This window comes from Protopterus annectens, chromosome 5.part0 (assembly GCF_019279795.1).
Source record: "Protopterus annectens isolate FY-2018-M chromosome 5.part0, PAN1.0, whole genome shotgun sequence".
Lineage (NCBI taxonomy): Eukaryota > Metazoa > Chordata > Ceratodontiformes > Protopteridae > Protopterus > Protopterus annectens.
The window spans coordinates 837,729,373-837,756,784 of NC_056735.1; the positions used below are offsets into that span (position 1 = coordinate 837,729,373).

At 41.4% G+C, this 27,412-nt stretch overlaps 1 long non-coding RNA gene across 3 annotated transcripts in view; it reads right to left on the minus strand.

The window, feature by feature from the left end:
* Positions 1-27,412, minus strand: part of LOC122802852 — a 239,934-nt gene that overhangs the window by 127,067 nt on the left and 85,455 nt on the right. For all 3 annotated transcript variants that reach the window (XR_006365001.1, XR_006364999.1, XR_006365000.1), the window contains one exon: positions 1,826-1,908. This is a non-coding gene — a long non-coding RNA (uncharacterized LOC122802852). The remainder of the gene's footprint in view (positions 1-1,825; positions 1,909-27,412) is intronic.

Below are 27,412 nucleotides of genomic sequence, written 5' to 3' on the forward strand. Positions count from 1 at the left end.
AACCCTGCACTGAAGAGTGGTGCAATGGTACCCACTGATTGCAGTGCAAGTGGAAATGACACTTTTGTCACCTCTCAGGAGCTGGAAGAGTTTTTGGGGGAGATAATAGGCAGTCATTGGATACCAGCATAGGCAATATAAAGACCATGCTCCTGTGAGTTGTTGAGCTGCTTCTCTGCACAGAGCTGTCCACAGCTTCTGAGGCAGGACAGAGTGTTGATGGCTCTCAGGGTGAAAAGAAATCTCCCACTGTGTCTAAGCTGGTAGAGACTGTACCCCTGAACACCCGATCCTATATCTAAACCCAATATTCTCATCCATTATGTGTTGATGCTCACTCATGCATGTTGTATATTCCTCCACACGCCATTGTCTACCGCTTATCTGTCTGATATCTTCTTTACCATTATGTTCCCCTTCCTCATTGTGTTTCCCCAGACACTATCAATCATATCTGCCTTTCCCTGTGACCTATTCTTCCTGTCTCACTCATCTCTTACTTCCCTGACTTCCTTCCCCAACTTTGCATACTATATACACAAAAATAAAGGGCATTTGTCCTACAAAAAAATACTCCCACACATAACTCAGCTTTCCAAATATTTCAGTAATGTACACATGACTGGCTAAAATTATGCAGCCTACAAAATGCATTTGTCTGAGAAATCACTGACAATTACTATCAGTAAATAATTATAAATATAATTGCTGTACATCAATATCCATTATTGAGTAAAGAAGTTGAGTGGTATGCTCCTATCCAACCTCCATCCTGTTCATTCCTCATTAACTCACCTTGTATTGTACATCAGCTTTTTCTCGTTTTCATCTCTGCCCTATACTCACATTTTTAACATATAATATGGTCAAAACATAGATGAAAAGATACCCACATACCTACAAAGGGTCTTAATCATCTTCCCATTGTCATATGTTGTGCTACAGTTGCATAGAGCAAAGTTGCAGTTCATGTATAACTACAGAGAAATGATACATCCTGTCCTATGGCAAAAATTAAAAAAAAAATCCTTGACATGCACAAATGATATTATTACAGGTCACAAAATGAGCTAGGATGCATGCCCATTCTCCAGAAATGAAACACAGTAAGGTTAATATTTTCCTGGTAAAGGCCTCTATGTCTTAACATGTTTATGATGTTATGAGTCTATTCTCAGTGGACTGGGTACATAGTTCAAATTCCCTGAGAATGGGGTGTTGTTTTACAATATTACATTTCATCATACAATTGTTTTCCATTTCTCTACTTTTTTTTAACATGCTTCCCCTGAGTGCATCAGTGGCATACACCTGGTCAATGCTCGGTTTCAAAGAATAAGAGTAACCCAGACACGGGTTCAAATCTCTTCAATTGTATGTCACTTTCCATGTTATCCTTTGTTCAGTAACTCTGAAATGTTTTTTACTGACTCCTTCCATATGTATGATTCTTTAGCATACCCAGCTAATACTCTGGTTTGAAGAATATAAAAGAAAGAGGTATGGCTTAAAATCCATGCATTAGCAATCATCCTGCCTTACTATCATATGTCCCTTTACCAACAAATGAAACATTCATTTTAACATTGTGTTCATTCTGTCATGAAGTTTAGCAATGTCTAAGAAAATGTGAGCATGGAGTTGTTTGGCATTGTTGAGCTAAGAAGTTGTGATATATGCTCCTAACTCGCCACCATCCAGCTCAGTCCTTATTAGCTCACCTTGTGTTCTACCCTCTGTTCTCTTCCCTTTTTCAGACTGGTACTATATTCACATTTCTCATCTTTTACCTAATCAAAAATGGTTAAACACAACATACACATACCTACAAAGGGCTTATAAAACAATTCATCTTTCTGTGATCATATGTTGAGTGACAGCCACCACAGAGAAATGACTCTTCTTGTCCTATGGTAAAAATGAAGAAAAACCTTTGAATGTGCTAAGATCTTGACATCTGTCATGCAATTGAGCTAATATTCAATACACATCACCAAGCAAAACTGCAGTAAGTTGAAGTTAATAGTTTCACTGTAACAGTTTCCTTGGCACATTGTCACTACATTAGGTGGAGGGTTTAAATCACTGGATTGTTGCATATTGTTTAATAATAGTCATTTTCAAGTTTCAACTCTGTTCTAAAATTCTCTTGAAAATGTGTTTTCTGACAGTTTCACTGTAAATTCTTCTCTGGTTTCAGTTGATAATGCACTGGTCTAGATTAGTTCAAGAATACAGAAGGGGTTCAACTCCATTGAGACCTACCTTGTATCAGTCTGCAAACACACTGTTTCACGTGCTAAGCACTTCAATGCAAGTATAAAATAAGATAAACATAACATGTTTGTGACATTTTTGCTGTTATGTGTACATTGTTGACACACTGAGTGGTGGGTTTAACCCCTGATTGTTGTATGTTGTTTAACAATAGTAATTTTCAGTCTTCAGCATTGTTGTAAAATTCCCCAGAAAAGTGTTTTTCAGAAACATTTCCTATGAGTACTTCCCTGACATGTCATGTTAGTACCCTGGTCTATATCAGTAGCAAAGATATGGCTTCAATTCCATTCTAGTTTCTCTTTTTTGTTGTCAAGAGTTGCTTCCCCTTCATATGAAACATTCTGATCATCAGGTTGTAAATTATGTCGGGGGTTGGCACTTTGTATACAAACTTATATTTGGATTTGTGTACCAATGATCAGCATAGAGATATATAAATATGGGCACCTATCTTACCTCCATCCCACGCATTTCTTGATGGCTCACTTTGTGTTTTACCCTCTTGCTTCTCCTTTTCACCCCTAGCCTACACTATAATCCTATTTCCAATTTGTAAGATGGTCAAAAGATATCTAGAAATAATACATAAGTGTCCATTAAGGGCTTGTAAAAACAAAAAGTAATCTTCCTGGAGTAGAGTGCAACATCTATGACCATCTGCAACCACAGTGAAATTGCACTCCATGTCCTGTGACAAAACCAGTCCAAAATATAACAGATAATATACAGTTAATGCCTGTATTTTAACTTCTTCAATGGCTCTGCGTATGCATGAACTTAGTTCTACTGTGTCAATGCAGTTTTTATTTGGGGAGGTATTGAATCCCCTCCAGGTTACATGCTGTTGTATCACAATGCTAACTCTGCATTCTGCATGAGTTACATTTCCTTAATATGTGTGTTTTATGACTATGCTTTCTCAAACTGCTGTAGTGGGTCCCCTTGTTAGGAAGCTGTGGATATACTTACACGTGGACTGTGGTGATAGATGGATTCCCCTGAAGTTATCATATTTTCATTATTTAATGACATTAACATTACGGTATAGAGCCACTGTTCACACTCTGATGTTGTCAAGACTGGTGCAGTTTGGTACATCATATTAAATAATTTTAACCCATCCTACTGTGTAGATTTAACATTATTCTGTGTTGCTGTGTTGTCATACCAGCTTCTCTGTTCTGCTGTTTCGACAATGCTTTGTTGTGCACCTCCCTTTGCACTTTTTTCTGTCCATCTACTAGATAGATAGATAGATAGATAGATAGATAGATAGATAGATAGATAGATATACAGATAGATAGAAAGGGATAAGAACAAATATAGAGATATATATGTATATATTGCATCAGCATTGTAAACTTGTGCTGGTGAACTTGTATTGACTACTAGAGGCATTTGTATACCACCAATATTTACTACTGCTGCTTGTGCATAACTCTGTCCATCAGGTAAACTAATAAGATGTAGATACAGGTCTCTGCAGTGGCCTCGAAGAAGAGCTGGTCATCATGCACACTGGGCTGGCCACATACATGTATTATTAGCATTGCTGCTAATCATTGGGTTTATATTATAGGCACAAAAAGACTAAACCGCGAACGCTAATCGAACTATGCCCCCCATACCCCCCGCTAACTATATATTCTAACTCCAAGGTCACACTACAGTGGGAAAAGGGCAAATATCCCACTCCTCACTGTAATACGACCCCACAATCACACTTTTGATTCCCAGCATTTTCGCTCGTGAGCGTTTGCGGTTTAGTATTTTTGTGCTTATAATATAGACCCCTAATCATTCTCACAATGTAAATAATGCTGACTTGGCCAAGATCATGGACTCAATGATTGTGAATCCAAGTTTAATAATTTTCATCTTACTTAATGTAAAGATAAATATTACATAACAAAATTAGTAAGAGCAGCTAGATTGTGTTCTCAAGATAACAATTTTGGTAATGAAGTTTTATTTGAGTCAACTTTTTTGAAAGGGATTATAAAAAAAATTTTTTGATGACATCAAAAACGAGGTGGCAGTAAACAGGAAAATAAAACACTCCCTGGGATTCAATAAACTCCATGCAGCAATAGCACTATTTCCTCTGCTTACCATAGCTTAAACATCCTATAGGAGATAAGTGTCTGCATAGCACAGCAGAGCACCTTGCATATTCATGAAGGTGTGCTGCTGTTTAACCTACATGGGCACAAACTGTGAACGAGTGCAGGGGGCATGCTCAACAAGTGCACGAATATTGAACACACTCCCTGCACTCAGAAAGTGCTGTACAGCACTTTCTAATATGATCTGGCATAATTTTCAAGAATTTCTCTAATATTATACCAGTATTTCAGTGTCCGCAGACACTGAAATGAAATAAATGAACATTTCAGTGTCCACAGACACTGAAATACAGACAGCAGCAGGAAAGCAATGCAAGGGGTGTGTGACAGGTTCTGTGACACACTCCCTGCATTGTAAAAGTGCCATATGACACCTCCACAACCTGCTAAATCAGGAAATGTATACAAAGCATAAATAATGGTTGATAAATCCCTGAAAAGGGACACATCATACATATTGCCCTCACAAACTGAGAAAGTTGAAAGAAAACAGGTCATGCATTAGCATGACTTACCAAAGGATAAAAGCCTGAAAGCAAATGTAGACCAACATTTCATGACAGCAGTCCATGTGGACAAAGGCACAAATAATGGGGAGGCAAAACACTAAAAATAAGGACATGTCAGAAATATTGACCTTACACACTTAGAAAGTTGACAGAAAACATGATATGTATTAGCAGAAATCTCTGAAGGATTGAAGCCTGAAAGCCAAATGTATGCCATTATTTCCTGATTGCAGTCCTCAATGACTTGTCAGAACACCACAATACTCACTATATAACATAATAATACAATAATAAAAGTATAATTTTTTTCTAGGCTAAGGAATATTTAAGCATAACTAAGCAGGTGTGCATGTTATGGCCCTCCACTTACCATAGTTTAAACATCCCATAGGAGATAAATGCAAATATACAGGTGAGATTTCCAAACTGAGATAGTGTAGTGGCTAGAGTGTTGGCTTTATATGAGGGTGATCACCGTTCGAGTACCAAGGCAAGCAAGTTATTTTTATATGGGAAAGCAGTGTTAAAATTGTTTTTTAAACTTAAATTATGTAGTAACTGTTTTTTGTCAACCATGGTAGTGTAGTCAGTGTACAATGTAAGTGTGATGCATAAAACATGTGAAACCACCCATGTACACACAAGTGTCCCATACAGTATAGCCACACCCCTTGCCAATGTAAAGAAAAGCAAATAGAGGGATGGTCATGTAAAGTACATCATATACACTTACTAAATGGTGTCAGTCTTCAGTTCTGATATATTTAAAAAAATAAAAAGTGAGCAATGGTTAGCAATGCTCAGCTATGCTTAGTAGGTGTAACCATTGCTAAAATGTGAATGCTAAGCACCAGGTAGCTCAGCTAAGTGGATTTGTGCACTGTTAAACACTGCTCAACAACTTCCCCTTTAAGCAGTGTTAAAACCAGACTAGCAGATATGAGCACTGCTTAGCGAAGCTAAACCTTTTCAAAATGGTCCAATGACAGCAAAGGGCAGGAATATTGCACTACTTAAACCACACAGGTGGGAATACAGCCATAATCTGTTATAGTCCATCTGTGCAGATACAGTGGCTGGCGTAGGAGAGGGAGTGCACTTTCAGGCACAAAGCTGGAGCATTCGGGAGTCCAGGGTCATGGCTGGACTCCTAGTTAAAAACCATGAGGAGAGACTGCTGCAGGGCCAGTACCAGGGCTCCCAATACAAAGCAGAGGACTGGGACTGTCTCACACATGACTTCACCAATGCTATTTGCATCCCTCGGACTGGTGAGCAGGTATGGCACCACTATACTGACCTAAAGCATAGGAAGGGGGATCTTTTGGAGCAGTGGATCCAAGACAGACGGGACCGGAATGTTCCAGTAGCATGTAAGTATCACCATCAAGTAGTTTGTAGCAAATACTAGCCTGAAAATGTGATAGACTGATATGCATAATGTGTGTTTTTCTCCCCTATGGGTCTATATTAGCAGATTGAAAACTGTAGTGAATGAACCACAGTTGAGCAACACATGAAGAGCGAAAGCCAGAAACATCGAAACCGGTAAGCAAAACAAGTAAAACACATAAAGTGTTACTACTGTAAGACTTTTGAGAATTTTGAAATTTCAGTCTTATGGGTTCAGTTAAATGTGTTTCAGTCAAATGAGGTTTCTACCATATGATAGGGATTCATATATATATATATATATATATATATATATATATATATATATATATATACACTCATAATGTAGTGGACTCATACCTCAGAACCATACCTCTCAACCTCTTAGTGTAAGAAATTTGGCCGAAGGCTGTCAAAATGGGGGGACAATGGGCCAAAACTAGGGACATATTTTAAAAATTGCTCTTATAAATGTAGAATGTTGCCAGATTGACAGGGTTTGTTTCAGCATACATGTTCTGAAGGATGTGAGTTCTGAAAGTGAAACGTATGTAATCATTTACTGGCAGAAATCCTTAGATCATCACATTGATTTAACAGGGAAATACAAATAATTGATCTGTGGAACAGACCAGAAATATGAGCAGTAAACCTGGGCATTCTAAAACAATCAGGCCAGTCGAGAGGTATGCTCAGAATCCCTTAGTGCAACAAATCTGGACCGAGCCAGACAAGGTGGGGGAGAAAGCAATGAAAATAGGGACATATCTGAAATATTGTAGTAGATAAGCTGACACAGTTGCTGCAGTAACACCCTCATGTCTGTCCTAACATATACTGACTGAAATAGCACAAGTCCAACACTCAATTACTTCTCACTAGTTAGTGACTTAAATCCTCACATCATCCCACTGATGTGTCAGAAATACACAACACTTATGGGACCCAGGCAACAGTACATTCTGCAAATATCTGGACATAGCATTACATTAGGGAAACTACACTCAGCTGCTAAGCATGTCATCAAGCGCCATCCAAACTACACTCAGACTGACACAACACTAACCCAAATCTGCTATGAGGAATTACACATGTAATATACCTGGTACTACAGGGCTGTAACAGCACTAAAAAATAGACACCAGTTTGAAAGTGCATACCCACAACCAATTTCATCACAGTCACAGTGACATACCAGTAAGCCAAATGAACAGTAGAGTATAAGGACTGTGTGAACCAAAACAACTCGTCATGTTTGCCACTCGCACACAACCCCTACATACACTGGTCCAATTCACAGTGTAGTATGATGCCTGACTGTGGTATGTGACATGTCTTAGTCTGCCCCTAAAAACATATACAGCCAATAGACCACAAGAAACTGGAGCAGCATGCACAGTCAGAGAGAAAAGGGGCCATAACACATGCATCTATCCCCCTTCCTTCACAGATCAAATAACATTTAAACACTACACTACTAAACAATCCTGACAGTCTGTCAACAATTGCCAGAAATACACAGACCTCTCAACTGTTCAGTGTCCCACAGAATGTCCAGGCTTTGTCCTCATATATAAGGCCTTTTACACATAACATGTCTGGCATTCTGATACATCACTGGGATTGTATCAGGAATGAAGACAATAAATAATGATATACCCTACCTATCAACCTCTTACTGCATGACATCTGGACAAAGCCTGACATATGTGGGGGACAGAGGCCCAAGAACAGGGGCATATGTGAAATACTGCTGTTATAAACTGAGACAGTTGTTGGTGTAACAGGGTTTGTTGTAACATATCTTTTCTGAGGGATATGAAGTTAGAAACACAAATGGATGATACCATTTACTGACTGCAATCCCCACAGTATATTACTGATTTTCCAAAAACAAAAAAATGTCTGAAGAAAACATCAAACATGAGAGTCCAAAATCTGGCCATTTTGCGGATAGGCATACAGTTGAGAGTTATGTCAACCACGTAACATTGTCAGACTTAAAATCACACAGAAAATCCATGTCCACACAAATCCTGTTAAACTAGCATTAATTCAACTATATAACTCCAATACTTACATTCCACCAATACTTACATTCTGTCCGTATGTCTGGAAAATTCTCCCCCAGTTTGTTGGGCTGTCTCCACAGTTTTCGTTGTAAGAGGCATTTCCAACTACTCTCTCTGATGCTGTTGTTCACACATCTCCATGAATTCATCCTCACAGGCAAGGAAAAGGGCCAATACCCACATGAAGTACTCAATTATATGAGTGTGTTGCCATGCCATTGGCTATAGGAATAACAACAAAGCTGTTCTGCATGCAATTAGCAAGTGGGGGACACTAATTGGTGCACAGGCCATCAGCTGCATATGAGCATTACCTACAAAAGGCAAGTTGCTGCCTATGCAAATCAGATGTATACCCTATATCTCGGAGAGAGAGATAGAGAGAGACAGACAGACAAACAAACAAACAAACAAACAGACCAACTAACCAACAAATATTGGAATCAAACAAGCCATACTTGGAAAAAAAGGTATGTCAAAAAAGTAAGCATGTAATGGAATGCAGTAGGGGCTATGTAATAATGGGAAATAGGAATTTCAACAAATATGTCTCAACAAGACTTGCTGTACTGATATATTGCTGATTAAAACCTATGGCCATAGCACTTAGGTCTGTATGCAGTGACATAGATCACAGCTCAGGCTCCTGAGTCACCCTAGGAAAGGATGGCTCACATGTGACTACTACTGGAGTATGTGCTGAACAATACTGTGACACTGTTAGGCCAGCTGCTGGGATGTCGTAAATATCCATATGTCAATTGTAAATGCAACTATGATATACATGTTTGTCTCAGAAATGTGAGAGACTTATACAGGGTATATACAGGGTATTTGCATAGTAAACTACTGTTGCAGATGTGTGTGTTGAACTGCATGTGATATGCTGAGCTCATACCATTCAACTGTGCAGTGTTATGCACACTGACCATATATATGCCACATATTTGTAGTCATTTACTCACAGAGTTGTGTTATGTCTGACAAATCATTGGCAACCTGTTAAGACTGACATTACAACATCGTCTTCTCTTTCTTTTGGCTGTTCCCATTAGGGGTCACCATAGCGGATCATCTGTCTCCATTTCTTCCTGTCCTTGACATCTTCCTTCACACCAACCACCTGCATGTCCTCTATCACCACATCCATACACCTTATCATAGGGCTTCCTCTTGTCCTATTACCTGGCAGTTTCACCCTTATCATCCTTTTCCCAATATACTCAGCAACCCTCCTCAGCACATGTCCAAACCAACATAATCCCACTACTCTCTGGCTTTGTCTCTAAACCATCCAACCTGGGCTGACCCTCTAGCATACATACATATTCTTAATCCTGTCTACCCTCATCACACCCAGTGAAAATTGTAACATCTTTAACCATCACATCCAGCTCTACCTCCTGCCTTTTTTTCAAAGCTACAGTCTCCAACCCATATAATATAGCTGGTCTCATTACCCTCTTGTAGACCTTCCCTCTCACTCTTAATGGTACTCGTCTGTCACAAATTACTCCTGACACTTTTCTCCACACTCGCCATCCTGCCTGTACTCTCTTCTTCAACTCTCCCCCACACTCGTCATTACTCTGAACTGTTGATCCCAAGTATTTAATGTCATCCACCTTTGCAAACTCTACTCCCTGCATCCTCACCATTCCTCTATCCTCCCTCCCACTCACACACATATATTCTGTGTTAGTCCTGCTGACCTTTATTCTTCCCCTGTCTAGAGCATATCTCTACCTCTCCAGGGTCTCCTCAACCTGTTCCACACTCTCACTACAGATCACAATTTCATCTGCAAACATCACAGTCATCTGGGACTTCTGCCTGATCTTGTCTGTCAAGCTGTCCATCACCACTGCAAATAAGAAAGGGCTCAGAGCTGATCCCTGATGTAATCCCACCTCCACCTTAAAAGTATCTGTCACTCCCACTGCAGAACTCACTGTTGTCAAACTACCCTTGCACATATCCTGTAGCACTCATACAGATTCCGTTGCCACTCCTGACTTCTTCATACAATACCACAAGTACTCTCTAAGCACCCTGTCATATGCTTTCTCTATGTCGACAAAGACACAATACAACTCCTTCCAGTCTTCTCTGTACTTCTCCATCAACACTCTCAGAGCAAACATCACATCTATAGTGCTCTTTCCTGCAATGAAACCATACTGCTGATCACTAATCCTCACATTCCTTCTTAACCTAGATTCCACTACTCTTTCCAATAACATCATGCTGTGACTGATCAATGTTATCCCTCTGTGGTTACTACAGCTCTGAACATCACAAACACTTTTTCTCCACTGCTCATGCATCCTCTCACTTTCCAAGATTTCATTAAACAATCTGGTTAAAAACACCACTGCAATTTCTCCTAAGCACCTCCATGCTTCCACAGGTATGTAATCTGGAGCAACAGCCTTTCCATTCTTAATCCACTTCATAGCCATCCTTACTTCCTCCTTGCTAATATATTGCACTTCCTGCTTCACCATACCCACATCACACAACCTTCTCTCTTTCTCATTCTCTACGTTCAACAGCCTCTCGCAGTACTTTTTCCATCTGCTCAACACACTCTCCTTGCTTGTGAGTACATTTCGCTCAATATCCTTTATCATCCTTATCTGCTGCACATCCTTCCTAGCTCTGTCCCTCTGTCTAGCCAATTGGTAAAGGTCATTTTCTCCATCCTTAGTGTCCAACCATTTATACAACCCTTCAGATGCCTCATCCTTAGCCTTCGCCACCTCTCGCTTTGCCATGCAACTCATCTTCTTATACTCCTGTCTACTTTCTTCATCTCTCTGACAATCCCACTTCTTCTTTGCCAACCTCCTTCTCTGTATACTCCCCTGTACTTCCTCATTCCACCACCAGGTCTCCTTGTCTTCCTTCCTCTGTCCAGATGTTACACCAAGCATCTTTCTAGTCATTGCCCTTACTAGCTCTGCTGCAGTTATCCAGATATTTGATAACTCTTCACTGCTACTCACTGCCTGTCTTAACTCTTCCCTGAACTCAACCTCAAAATCACCCTCTTTCAGTTTTCACCATCCACCATTTGATCCTTGGTGCTGCCTTCACACTCCTCCTCCTCTTCTTGATCATCAACGTCATCCCACAGACCATTTCATGCTGCCTAACTACACTTTCCTCTGTCACCACTTTACAGTCTCCAAACTCCTTAAAACTGGCCCTCCTGCATAGGATATAATCCAACAGTGTGCATTTTCCTCTACTCTTGTATGTCACCCTATGCTCCTCTGTCTTGTTAAAATATGTATTCACCACAGCCATGTCCATCCTTTTTGCAAACTTTACCAACATCTCACCTTCTGCATTCCTTTGCTTAACACTATACCTACTCATCACTTCTACATCCCCACCATTCCCTGCACCAACATGCCCATTAAAATCTGCCCCAATCACCAATCTCTCACCCTTGGGTACAGTCATCACCACTTCATCCAACTCACTCCAAATTTTATTCTGTCTCATCCATCACACATGCACCCTGTGGAGCATATGTACTAACAACAGTCATCATTATATCATAAATTTCCAGATTCATAAACATCAACTCTATTCGACACTCTTTTCACCTCGAGAATCACTCTCTTGGCATACTGTTCCTTCAGGATAACTCCTACATTGGCATACTGTTCCTTCAGGATAACGCCTACACCATTTTTTCCTCCCATCCACACCATAATAGACCAATTTGGACCTGACTCCAATACACCTAGCCTTACCCCCCTTCCATCTGGTCTCTTGCACACACAATATATCAACCTTCCTTCTGTCCATCATATCAGCTAGCTCTGTCCCCATACCAGTCTCACTGCCAACATTAAAAGTTCCTACCCTCACTATCACACTACTAGCCTTTCTCCTCTCTTCCTGTCATATCAGCATCAGACATCCTCCAGGGTATGTCTGTGAATGGAAAGGCTACCACGCTATCAAATGACTTATGAGTCTTACAGCAATATTAAGAAAGTGTCAAAAATTTTGGCCCATCACCCCCCCCCCATGTATGTGTGGCATCCTCCAGATTTCCTGCTCTAACAGGCTGACAGGAATGACTGAGCAGCAACAGTGTAAATACACTGTGCCATACTGACACAGAACTGAAATGTATATCATGTATTACCTGTGCACATGTCTATATGAGTAGGTGTACCTGGCTGCCTCATAACAACAAACATGGGATGCAAAATGTCAGGTAAATAAGCTGTACATGTTGTCCATGTATGTAGTACATGTGTGTAATCTTGGTTTCTGTGCATCCAAAAGAGTTAGATTTCTACAGCTACTGGGTGTTACATTGCCCTGACACAGACATGGGTACTAGAATAAGCATGATTATCAGGTTGAAATTGGAGAGGTGTCCAAATGCATTATGACCTGGTGTCCATGCCTACTACAAACAACTATATGATTACCTACATACCTGAATGGACTCAGCAATACCTTACTTGTAAAACTTTTGAATGAGCATATGAGGTCACATGTGGATTACTGTAAGGCTAACTATGAGTATAAACTGGACACATCCACCAAGAGCAATCACAAGACCATCTTCAAATATATCTGCAATTTCAGAGGCAACACCCCCAACCCACCCTGTAATGGTGGTCAGTCTCACCACATACACACACACACCATAGCCATAGCCAACTTGCTGCAGACAGGTTTAGGGCAAACATCACCCCCCCAGCTCACAATCAGTATAGGTGGATATGCACAGCACCCCCACCCCTCCCCTCATCATCAGGGAGCAGGTGGATACTGCCTAATCAAAGCCAACAAAAGCAAGTCTCCATGGGACCTGATAACATTCCTGTCTGCATCCTACATGAACTCAGGCATATGCTTCCAGCTCCATTACACGCTGTATCTAAGTAAAACCTGAGCACCATTGACATCCCATCTGGAAGGAAGATGGCCATTGTCATCCCTCTACACAAACATGAATGATGAATGGTGGTTTATGTAATGTACTGGCCCTCATTGGGGGGAACATGACACATCAGGACTAGAAGTGCAATGCAGGTTCATACTGCGCTGATAGATGACAGGGTTATGATGTGGTCATAAGTGGTGGCTAATGATAGGCAATATTGATGTGCTGGCTCTGTAAATAAATCTGGGTAATGTCTGAGGTCCTGTGATGTGTTTCCCTATTTATTTCTTCCAGGTAGCATGCAGTGTCAGCCAGCATATACTGCAGAGGAGAATGCAGCTGTCACCGATGCAATAATCCAGCACCATGCAGTGCTGTTCGGTTGTAGCTGATAAAATCTGAGGGAGCATTCTGCACTGTGAGATAACCTTGTCCACAGAGTTAACACCTTGGGCCACCATGGCCACACATATGATCAGATTAGGCATCGGGCAACTGACCTGAAATGTCATTCCAGGCAAAGGGCTGCTGTTGTGGCAAAGAACCGTACTGCTACAGGTGGGGGTCCAGCCATGCAGGCCCCACTTATGGTAACAGAGGAGCTCCTTTCTAACCTTGGGGCAGCACCCACACAACAACACATGAAGCACAAGTCTTGGAGCTGGGTGGCACTATAGCAACAGGCAAGGAGCTTCTAGGTAAGGCCACAGAGCACATCAATTTAATCATGTAGCAGTCATACTGTCTTCTATAGCATATCTAGATGCATATGTCAGTTCAAGCTGAATTTGTAGGTGGGGTTTAGTAAAGCACACAAGTGCACATCTATGGTGAGGGAGAGCAAATTGTGTTCTATCATAGCTTGTACTGTACCTGTGCATAAACACAGCATTCATCTTGTACCAATGCCAAATGTGAGTCTGCTGACAATATCTTTCCCCCACAACTACATAGGTGCCTCTGGTCCAGATTTGGGACAGCAGCCTGACGCCAATGAGTATGGTATTGTCCTGTTATGGCTTACCAGTACCCCAGGCATGTTAAGGTCATGCATGCGACCATGCACACAACTGTTACTTAGCCACATTGCAATATCTGTATGTTCACTTATGGTGGGGTTAACTGCATTGCATCACAATGCTCATCACAGGGGCATACTTGCAGGTGATGTAACATGTCTATAGCATACCTCACAACCTATCATTGCAAGAAATCTGGACAAAGGCTGACAAAATGGGGGAACAAAGGCCCAAAACTAGGGATATTGTTTATAAATTAGTGTTATAAAGTACATATAAATGGTGTACACGCACCTGTTAGAATGACATGTATTTGTGATATACAAAAATGAAAGCACAATAAAACATTTCCTAACCTTTCTAACCTTTCAGTAACCAATAACCTGTACAATTCAATTGTAAAACAAACAAATCTGTTAGGGGAACAATTATGACACCTAAAAAAACTTACAAGAAGTTAGATGCATATATATAGGAACAACCGCAAAATACCAAGGAAAAAAGGAACAACAGGTATATCCACCACACGATTTATTGTATCTCTGACATCTCGGCCACAGCCTTCAAGGAGTACAAAAAACATACAAATACATCTCTATATATACATTTATCAATAAATCTATTAACTCAATCAACCTATTATTTAAAACAATTAAACAATTAACTGACTTAGTAACATTTTCCAATTAAAATCTTCATTCAAACCTTCAGGGCACAAAGTTTTAAACTTAAGAATATATACAGCTTCTTTGTATAGCAGTTGTTGTTTAATATTTGAATCCCCATATTTACCACATTTTATTTGTTCCAGTACACAGCCTTTTAAACCTTTGGCATCACTATTGTGGAAATTTAAAAAATGCATAGCCACTGGGCTCTCTATTTTTTTATTGTGAATATCCCTCACATGTTCAAGTAGTCTTGTTTTAAATAACCTTTTTGTTTCTCCAATATAGAATCTTCCACAAGGACAACACAGTGCATAAATTACACCTTCTGAATTACAACAAAAACTCTCCTGAACTTTAAAAGACATATTATTAATGTATGGAAAAGATGCAATTACAAACTGACATGCTTTGCATCTACCACACTGATGTGTTCCAATGCTGCCCAACTGTTTAGAAATATTGGGAAGGGGAAAACTAAATTTACTTTTAACTAAAAAATCTTTAATATTCTTTCCCCTTCTATAGGAGAATTGTAAATTAACATTTAACCAAGACTGAACACTGTTAAGGGAACAAAAATATTCCTAAAACTGTGTAAATATCTTCCTAAATTCTGGTGTAAAACATCCATAAGTAGTAACTAAATGTAAACTTTCCTGTTCCCTTTCATTTATTTCATTCACTTTGTCATTCTTATGAATATTACCAAAAAATGAGGATTTAGTTTTTTTGCCATTTTTTTGTACAAAACTTGTCATAACATTCAGACAGCAACTTGTCACTATAACCTCTATATATAAAGGAATCATAAAGAGATTTAAATTCTAAATCAAAAGATTCTATATTGTTACATAAACGAGAAATCTGCAACATTTCACCAAATGGCAAAGAACTAATAGTATGTGGAGGATGCCCACTAGTGGCATGAACATATTGAGTACCACCTACAAATTTCTTGTTAACCGTAGAAATCAAATGACTGCCTTCTTTGATGTTTAAGACAATATCCAGAAAGGGCATAATAGTACCAATTTTAAGTCCATCAAACTGTAAAGAAAATCTATTACAATTTAGATCCGAAACAAACTGATGAACTAATGTAGTGCCACCTTCTACCAAAAAGATCAAGTCGTCCACGTACCTAAAGTACTTAACTACATACTTATGAAAAAATTGATGTCTATATATGTATTCAGTTTCAAACAGGCCCATTGCTAAATTAGCATACATGGGGGCAAAAGCTGCCCCCATGGCTGTACCATGTTTTTGACGATATAGTGTATTATTAAATTCAAAAAAATTATTATACAAAGAAAATGAAAAAAGCTCCACAATATATTCAGTAGCTGGTGATTCTCCCAGAAAAAATTTTACTGCTTCTAAGCCAAATATATGACTTATGTTGGTGTACAAACTTTTAGCATCAACTGTAACCCAATACATTTTGTTGTTCCAGCTAATGTTACTTAACTTATCCAGCAAATCACAGGCATCCGTAATATACGATGGTAACTTTTTAACAAAAGGTAATAAATAATAATGCAAAAAAATACCCAAATTGTCTGAAAAATATGTACGACCAGAGACAATTGGTCTTCCTGATAAACTAGATGATTTTTTGTGTATTTTAGGCAGGCAATAAAAATATGCCATAGAACATTTATCAACTTTAAACCTGTTTTTCACATCTTGCAAATTAAAATAACCTAATCTACTTCCCTTGTATAAAAGTTTTTTATAAGAACTAATCGCTTCATTATAACATTCTAACTGGGCTACTTCATAGATATTTGTTAGATAAGCTAGATGCATATGTGTGAACAGGCTGAAGGGAATACTGTGTTGAAGCAGCTTTTGATATTATTACAGCATTACGTCTTCTTGGGTACACACCTGTCATCAATTACAGAGACTCTTTGATTAACAGCAAATAACAGTTAGCTGTCCTACCGGGATTATCCTAAAATTTCTCAGTTGCCTGCTACAGCAACATCCATAGTTCGCATACAGCTTACAAAGCAGCAAAGGGATCTCATTTGTGAAAAGTATCAGCCCAGAAAAGAGTATACACACATATTTCCACAGCATTGCATATACCATGGAACACAGTGAAGACAGTCATCAAATGGTGGTGGAAATATGGAGCAACAGTAACACTGCCAAGAACTGGACATCCCTCCAAATTTATGGAAAAGACAAGACCCAAACTGGTCAGGGAGGCTGCCAGGAGACCTACAGCAACACTACAGGAGCTGCAGGAATCTCTAGCAATTACCAGTTGTGTACTACATGTGACAACAATCTATCATATTCTCAACATGTCTGGCTAATGGGGTAAGTTTGCAAGATGAAAGCCTTCTCACACACAGAACAGCATCCAGGTCTGGTGAATTTCTCAAGAAAAATACATCAGGTCTCCCAATAGCATGTGGGAAAATGTGTTATGGTGTAATGAGACCAAGGTTGCACATTTTGGCCACAATAGCAAAAGGTTTGTTTGGCACAATAACAACACTGTGCATCATGAAAAGAACACCACCCCCATGGTGAAGCACGGTGATGGCAGTGTCCTGCTCTGGGGTTGCTGTTCGTAAGCTGGAAGTGGGCCTTTAGCCAAGGTGGATGGGATTAGGAACAGTTCAAAATACCAGTCTTTTTTGGCCCAAAATCTTCATGTGTCTGGTAGAAAGCTGTGGATGGAGAGGATTTACACCTTTCCACACAATAATGACCCATACCATACATCAAAATCCATAAAAGAATGTCTTCAGCTGAAGACAATCAACATTTTGGAATGGCCCAGCCACAGTCCACTCATACATCCAATAGAAAATCTGTGGGGTGCCCTAAAGAGACCTGAGCAGAAAAGATGCCCTTGCAATCTTACAGAGTTGGAAAGCTTCTGCAAGGGAGAGTGTCCAAATATTGCTAAGTCAAGATGTGCCATGCTGATACACACCATCCCAAGAGGACTGACTGCTGTTATGAAATCAAAAGGTGCTTTAACAAAATATTAGTTTAAGGGTCTGCATAGTCCTGCAACCAACCTATTGTACACATTTCAACTTCTACATGTTACCCCTAATCACTGTTTGTTCTTCATTGGACTGCACAGGTTATAGGTCAGATTAAAGGTGGGAAATGCTATCACATGATTTCTGCAGTCTCATGTTATATATCAGACAAACCTGGCATGTTAAAAGGGGTGTCTACACTTGTAATATCCACTGGAAACTTAGAAGGTTGTTAGTGTAACCGGTTCTGTTGTAACATACATGTACTGCAGGTTTTGAAGTGTGAGACTCAAAATATGTCATTAATTAGTGACACCAGTCCTCATATCATCCCAGTAATCTGTTAGACTAACACAGGATTTATGATGAACAGACAAGAAATATGAGCCACACATGTAGGCATTCAGCAACACTCTGCACAGTTGAGAGGCATGTTCTGTATGAGTTGCCACTGTGCTATACAGGCGAACAGCAATTATGTATACATGGGTGCAGTGTGTGCTACTTGAAGGCCCATCACCTACTAACACTCCTCACATATCACAGATGTATATATAAGTAGTAACATTAAGTGGAAAGGGCTGCACTGTATTATGTTGAGGGCCTGTCCAGGGTGTGTATGTAGTGGTCTGACTGTGTTGTGAATGTCACCAGTTGGCTATTGTGAGGTCTGTGTAATGCCTGACTGCCACCTTACCTGTATGTGTGTATGTGTGTGTGTGTGTGTGTGTGTGTGTGTGTGTGTGTGTGTGTGTGTGTGTGTGTGTGTGTGTGTGTGTGTGTGTGTGTGTGTGTGTGTGTGTGTGTGTGTGTGTGCATGTGTGCATGTGTGTGCTTGTGTGTGCATGTGCATGCGTGTGTGCATATGTAGCAGCAAACTGTATAGTGCAGGTATTAATTTACATATGGTGTCTTTCCCCCACAGGTGGTCATGTTGGTCGTGGTCCCTCCCACTCAGTATCTGATATCAGTGTCTCTGCAGACTCTGGCAATGATGATGGTCACATGTGGTGTTGTTAGGGGCTGAATCTATGCCATCGGTTGACATCCCACAGTCATCCACAATGTCCCCGCACACAGTCACAATGCCCACACATGCCCCATCTCAATCAGCCATAGATGATGGACAGTTGGCAGGTAGTGGCATGGAACAGGCTAGTGTAGTGACTATGGCAGGTGTGAGGGTAGACACTGGCCATAGCCAGAGTGTAGATGAGGTCCCACTCAGAAGGATGGGCAGGGGTGCTCACACGAGGACTTCTGCTCATCAAGACGCTGTCACAAGTGCCACATCATGTGTCACCAGATGCATGTTTTGGGTTGTCATGGATGTACAGGCACATAGTGAAAGCAACACTAGACAAATACTCAGGGAGTTGGATGCAACACTTCCTAATTTACGTGGCAACATACATGACCTTGTTGAGGCCACACGCCAAAATACTGAGGTCATAAATAGACTGTGTGGTGAAACCTTGGCAATCCTCGACCACAGCATGTCTGTGCTAGAGCATGTGGAGGGAGATGGGAGTCATCCATGTGGATGTAGCTCAGCACCAACATCAGCTGAGAGTCTACGGGGTGGTGCACCTTCACACTCCTGTAGTGGCAGTGATACCAGCAATAACAAAGGTTGGTTGCTGTCCATATTACATCGGAGCAGTACATGGGCATGTGGTCCTGACCGGTCCCGTCAGGGACACTGATCCAGTAGACAGCAGTCACCATGAGGAAACAGTACTGGATATGGCCATGGGGCTGGTGGTGCCAGTGAGACCCCTGGCAGGACCAGTTCACATGTCCATGGCTGGAGACAGTGAACTGGACACCCTGTCATGTGTTATCCACAGCTGTCCAACATACCCCTGTGTAGGGCAGCCGATGACATGACTGTGTGCATACAAACACACATCTGTATCACAGGCACGTCACCTCCAGACACACACAGCACCTCTGCATAGCCAATCTATAAGATACCCCTCCAAACACAGACACACACACACACACACACACACACACACACACACACACACACACATGGATGTCAACTGTATGGTCCAGCCTAGGCCTAGGGCAACCCCACACCACACCCTGTGCATATGATGATACCTGTGCCACATCCATGTCATCTATACCATCAATGCAGGGACAGGCTAATATGGGTCTGATGCACAGGTTGAATATAGTACAGTGTAGCTATGCAATACTGTGTAAGGTGCTGTCTGCTTGCATTTATTATGGGTACACATAAAGGTGCATGTACCTTATTAGCCATGATGCATTATTGCTGTTAGTACCACTGACTGAATGTAGTCTGACATGCTGTATTCTGTTTGTGTTCCAGGTGTCTGTGTGTCTGCAGGCTGTTGCCCTGCAGACATTACCAACAAGGAATATGGCAGACTGGAAATACACTGACCGTTTCATAGCCAAGGTACAGCTCTATATGTACATTTACCAGGTGTGCATGCATGCAACAATGTGTGATGGACACTGTTGTCAGACAGTGTGACCTTGTGTACATACCCCTTGTCACAGAGAGGTAACCTTCAGACATGTCACCTTAGTATTGTGTGGTACCACAGGTTCATACATATGGAACAGGTTACTGGAGTACTGTAAGTAGGTCCCTCACAAGCTTAGCCATTAGATTGACCACCACCAATTCACATGTCAGCACCTGTTGCCTCTGCCATTTCTTTCCCATACACTCAGCCCTGATGCAGTTGGTGAGGGCATGCATGGTACTGTGTATGACAGGTTTATGGTATGTATTCCAGAGTTCACAGGGTGGAAAGGGGTGACAAAATGGTACATCCTTTGCATACACACAGTAAAGACTGACAAGGGATGTGCACAGTAGCATAAACACAGTTGGCAATAGACAGATTCGTAAACTTACATATCCACTTTAATGTACTATAGTGCCACATACATGACATGTCCCACATAGATTATATGCGTGGGACATAACCCACTACCTCTTACAACACATAATGTTGTGAATGCCTTCATGGATGGTGAGATAACACACCAGAAATAGCAAGTGGAGTAATCTATTGCTCCTACAAGCCTGGACAAAAGATAGAGTAACAGGCATTGTGTCAGCATGGTGTTTCAGTCAGGTATGATATCTGATGCTGGCATGTGCGTCAATACACTAACTGTGACCTTTTTGGCAATGATATCACATACATGGCCATTGTTAGGGAACACAGATCACATATAGGTTGCAAACATCCATATATTCCGTAGACATCTGTACAGATGACTGGTATGTCCTGTACAATGGTTTAAATGCTGCATGTGAGGCAGATGCCATTAACATGCTACATAAAGTAATGTCATCGGGAGGTGGTAAACAGGTATGGATGGTGCACACATCAAAATGGTATAACCCAACAGGATATGATTTTCACCCACACACACACTTACTTGATAGTATTTAGATTAAAACCCCTGCCTACACACACACACACACACACACACACACACACACACACACACACACACACACACTTACTTGCCAGTATTGAGATTAGAACCCCTGCCTATCTAGTGATTTGTGCTATAGTGTTACACAGTTATCACATGCACTATGGAGCTTACTGGGCTGATGACTGGCCAAAGGTGCTGATAAGGGGAATGACATCAGCAGGACTGATGAAATAGGGAACTGGGTGGGAAACTTATCACAATACTTCTTACAAACATAAACACCCACACACACGTATGCCGAATCTGAGAGTAGAACCCCTGTCTATCTAGTTATCACACGTGCTATGGAGTTTACCGGGCTGACAACTGGCCAAAGGTGCTGATAACGGGAATGAAATCAGCAGGACTGATAAAATAGGGCACTGGGTGGGAAACTTATCAAAATACTTCTTCTTACAAACATACACACCCACACACACACATTTGCCAGATCTGAGAGTAGAACCTCTGCCTATCTAGTCATTTGTACTAAAGTGTTACACAGTTATCGCACATACCACGGAGCTTACTAGGCTAACAACTGGCCAAAGGTGTTGATAAGGGGAATGACATCAGGAGGACTGATAGAATAGGGCACTGGGTGGGAAATTTATCAAAATACGACTTTTTAAAAACATACACACACGCACACACACACACTTATACACCCATATTTGCCAGATCTGAGAGTAGAACCCCTGCTTATCTAGTGATTTGTACTATAGTATTACACAGTTATCGCACATGCCATGGAGCTTACTAGGCTAACAACTGGCCAAAGGTGCTGATAAGGGGAACGACATCAGCAGGAATGATAAAGCAGGACACTGGGTGGGAAATGTATCAAAATGCTTCTTCTTACAAACATACATACTTACAGATACACTTATACACACAAGCACACAAGCATTTGCCGGATCCGAGAGTAGAACCGCTGCCTATCTAGTGATTTGTATTGTAGTGCTACACAGTTCTTGTACATGCTACAGAGCTTACTAGGTTGATAACTGTCCAAAGGTGCTGGTAAGGGGAATGACATCAGCAGGACTGATAAAGTGGGGCACTGGGAAGTGTGGATGTGAATGGCCTAAAACTGTTTCACCTACAAGCAAACAAACACACAGTCCCTCATACACAGCTGTCACACACACACACACACACACACACACACACACACACACACACACACACACACACACACACACACACACACACACACACACACACACACATATACACACACACAGTTGCCATTATTGAGATTAGAACCCCTACCTATCTAGTTATTTGTATTATAGTGTTATGCAGTTAGCACATGCACTATAGAGCTTCTTAGGGGTGATTGGTGTCCAATGGTACTTTTAAGGTGAATGACAGTAGCAGATCTTGTGAAATAGGGCAATGTGAAGTGTACTGAGTAGGAACAGTCTCCTAATGCTTAGACCTACGGACACACACACACACACACACACACACACACAAACAAACACACAGGCAGGTAATGAGATATTATAAACCCAACCTCAGCACTATTACACAATGGGGCTCACCTTTTATGCTGGCACATGCAACTGTTTATGACTGGTATGCCACTGTCTACAGCAGGACATCACTCTATGCCATTCAGGGTATCTCTGTGTGTGACTCACTCTGTCTGTGTGCCCCTGTGTCTCTATCTATCACTGTCTGTCTCTCACTTTTCCACATCTATGTGTGTATGCTTGACATATGTTATCTGTTGCCCATATATATGTCTGTGTATCTCAGACAACAGACGCAGATATATCACATATGGGCCACCTACAGCTAGCTAAGGGTAATCCTGTCTGATGTGTATGTGTGGGGACATTTAAGGTGTACATAGCTGTCTGTATGCACAGATATATATACACAATACAGTAATATAGTCTCTCCCTTTTTTGATTTCTCCAAGTCTTTTGGGTTTCTAATACCATGACCCCATTCCTAAGTCAGAGTATGATTAAAGTTCATGAAATTAGTATTATTTCACTTGTTGATGTTAGCCAAAAGTGCTCTACACAGTATCAGTAATGTGTCCAGCAATGACTTCTTCTGCAATTCAGACGGTGTTACATGAATTGATAATATATCTAAATATGATTGTAAATTCTTTTTTATAAGACCAGTTGCTCCCACTACTATTGGAACTGCCTGGGTATCTTTCTTCCACATGGCTCTCATTTCTGCGTGCAGATCAAGATACTTTATGACTTTGTGTCTCTCTGTAAGCAAGGCACTATAGTCACTAGGTGTGGCAATTTCAATGATCAATGCCACTTTTGTCTTCTTTTCTTGGATCATTATGTCCGGTTTTCTAGCATCTATCTTTTGGACTGTTGGTATTGGGTGAGTCCATGTGATGTAAACTTAGTCTGATGTGGGTTTCAACATGTCCTGTGATTCTCTAAGTGGAGGAGCATGGCCAGTGTGACCTTCTATAGTTAGAGTTCCATTCCAGAGATAGGTGTACTCCAGTCCAGGATTTTGTGCACTACAGCCATACCTCTCAGGAACTCACAGGACTTTCCTCGGGGTACTGGGTTTGTTTAGCAGACATTTTCTGACATATCTGTAGTCTAACACTGCAATGCATTGTGTCATTACCTAGTGCCAGACATCCTCAGATCATCACAGTGATTTACCAGAGGAATACTAGTTGTATGATGTATATACCAATATTATGAGGGCAGCTATGCACATTCTTGCCCAACAAGGCCATTTGGGAGGTGTGGCTACAGCCAGCTGTGTGATGATGAGCTGTCTAAACAGTCCAACAACTTGGTGATATACTGGCTGGGGATCTCCTGCTTCTGTGGTATCTTTCTAACTTGAGATGTCATATCCTTGTGTGGCCATACCTCTCACCTGTACATTTTTTGGCAGGTTGTCCACGTGTTTGGTTAGAGGTTTCATCCTGTCTACGTAAACGTGTGTTTTTACGGCAAGTTAGTTACATATAATTGAAGAGTGATGTTACAAAATAATGACATACATTACTTTTTCAGACTACATAACCTTCAGACAATTCCTGCTACTGAAAAACCCTCACCCTACCAACTTTCTCAGTATGTAAGGGCAATATTTACAGCATATGCCTATCATTATGCCTTTGTTCCACTTTTATTCTGCACTTGTCCAGACATCTTGTTGTCAGAGGGTGGGAGTTATGGGTGTGGGTACAGAGTGCATTCTACTGTGCAGGCATTTCCTTTATATGTAAAAGCAAACATAAGAAAAAAGGATTATTGTGCTGGCGATTCAGTGAAAATTAAATTTATCACTTTCATTTGGGACCTGATTTATTTGTGCCTAGAACTGGTGGCTGTTTTTATTACAAGTTTGTATTTTCCACCTTTGGCTCTTGTTTTGTGGTTTATTATTGAAAATAATCAATGGCAACAGTACCAAAAAGCACTGTATTCACAAAAGCCTTAGCACCTCAGCTACACATACTTCAAGAGGTCCATTATTTCTGTAGTATATTCCACATAGCACTGTGACTTCCAGGTATGTTAGTGGCAGAGCAGTGGGTGTCACTGACATGCATAATAGTTGGCACTGCTGTTATCGGCACATGGCCCTGTCAAAGAAGCACTGTACCTAGGGCATTACAAGACAACTGCCAGGAGAACATGCTGGCCAGATCCTGACAGTATTAACCACACATACACATAGCTCATTGAACCCTGTATATTGTGGACAGGCAACATGTTTTCATGTGTATTGGTACAGCACTGCTAATGTGTGCTATGCTGCTATTTCCCTGCAAACATATACGTTACTGCATTTCTGTGGGTATATGGGGGCACACCTGTCAACTGTACACATTTGTACAGACTGTGTTGATATTTGCTTTACATTTTGGTTCCGTTTACCATACTATTGTGCCCTGCCTTGGGGAGTTGAGGCATATCAGTAAAGGCCACAGGTCAGACTATAATGGCATACATTTGAGTTTCAGACTTCTTACCCCTCATAGCCTTACAGCAACTGCAAGGCTTGCTGTGCTATCACTGTGTGAGTCTGTATAGGAGTAATTCAACATTTCTGCCATTTGTGTGCCTTTACCAGACATTTCTTTGGTTTTCTACAGCTGACTTGCTGTGTAGGTGTGAGGGGTGGGTACGGACCCCCACACTGACATCCATGCCTGTGACCTATGACCCCCACGTTTGTTGTCTCCACACATATACTGCAGTGGAATTTGCCACCTTGGGTACTACTGCATAGTGTGGGGAGGCCAGTATTGAGCAGATATTTCCTGGTGTCCTACTAGCTGTCAGTTGTCTGCTGCTATCCCAGTAGGCTACCCCATTTCCTTGCATGCATGCATGCATGTAGCATTACCATAGATATGCTACCATAACATACTAATCCATTCATTTATTGTTAAGAAGACTGACTTATCTTGTGCCAGCAGCAGTTGTGAGGATGGTGCTTGAGGGTCGCCTATGTTAGATGCACACAGTACACTGCCTATACATGGTAAGTTACAGGTAATGTGATGTGTGTGTCATCCATTTTACTGTGTGTGCAAGTCAAAGAGAGGTGTCAGTCCCTGGGGTCCCTACAGTGTCAGTGTGCATGCTATACATTGCCTTGTTGCCAAGGCCTAAGCATACTGGACATGCCTCCATCTGCCTATAGGAGCAGGCTCAGGGGCCTCCTCCTCTGAGTCCCTCTGTGCCTGTGGGGACCTTGGCAATGGTGGTGGGCTGTGTGGCCCTTCCCCATGCTGTTCCTGCTGCAGCTGTTTCCATGGGATTATATTTTGTAGCATGGCACATACTATGAACATGTGTGCACATGTGGCTGGAGAGTACTGCAAGGCTCCACCAGATATGTCAAGGCAGTGGAACCGTGACTTGAGAATCCCACACACATGCTCTATAATGATCCTGGTTTGTGAGTGTGCCTCATTATGGAATTCTTGTGTGGGTGTGTGCATTTCTGATGGGTGTCATCATCCACGGCTCCAGTGCATAGCCAGCATCCCCCACCAGATGGCCATATGGGATGCCCCCACTGGCAAATGCCTGGTACAGATGTGACGAATGCCAGATGTGGGAGTTGTGATAGCTTCCAGAGCTGTCAGCACACACATTCATGATAATGCCCTGGGCATTGCACATGACTTGGCAGTTGATGGAGGGGAATCCCTTGTGGTTTATGTAGACCCTACCCTGTTCACCAGGTGGTGCTTTGATGTGGATGTGCATGCAGTCTATCGCACCCAGTACCTCTGGATATTCTGCTACATGGTGGAATATTGCTGGTCCTCTCCTCATGGGTGTTGGGGAAGTAAATGTGCTCACCAACATGTGGTAGCATGGCATCCAGGAACTGGTGGAGTACCTGGATACATGTGCCTGTGAGACCCCCATGATGTCCCCAGTAGGTCTTTGTAAAGTACCTGTAGCTAGTATTCTTAAGGCTCCACATACCTTGGTATCCACTGGGATGGGTTCCCCTCTGTTGGCTCTAGGTCTGAGTTAAGGCTGGTACAGCTCGATGATTTGCTGAAGTATGTCTCTGTCCACCCTGTAGCACTCTATCTCCAGGTCATGTAGCCCCTGGTAAGTTATCCTGGGTCTGAACACTCTTCTCTTCCTTGGTCTGTGGTGGTTGTCAGCATTATCTTACTCACTGCCCTCAGCCTCTAGCACATACTGAAGGATCAAAGCAATGGCAGCCCCTAACATTTTTCTGGGTAACATTCCCCCACATGTGTACACCAATGGTGCAGAGTTTGTGAGAAGAACCAGACTGTAAGGTGTTTCCATAGTTTATACTGTTGCGCTGCAGATGCTGCCTGCATGATTGGATGACTATGACGCATTCCACCTGCTAGCTATGTAATTTGTTCTTGATTGCCTTTATTCTGATATTTTCCTTTTTTTCTTTTTTTTT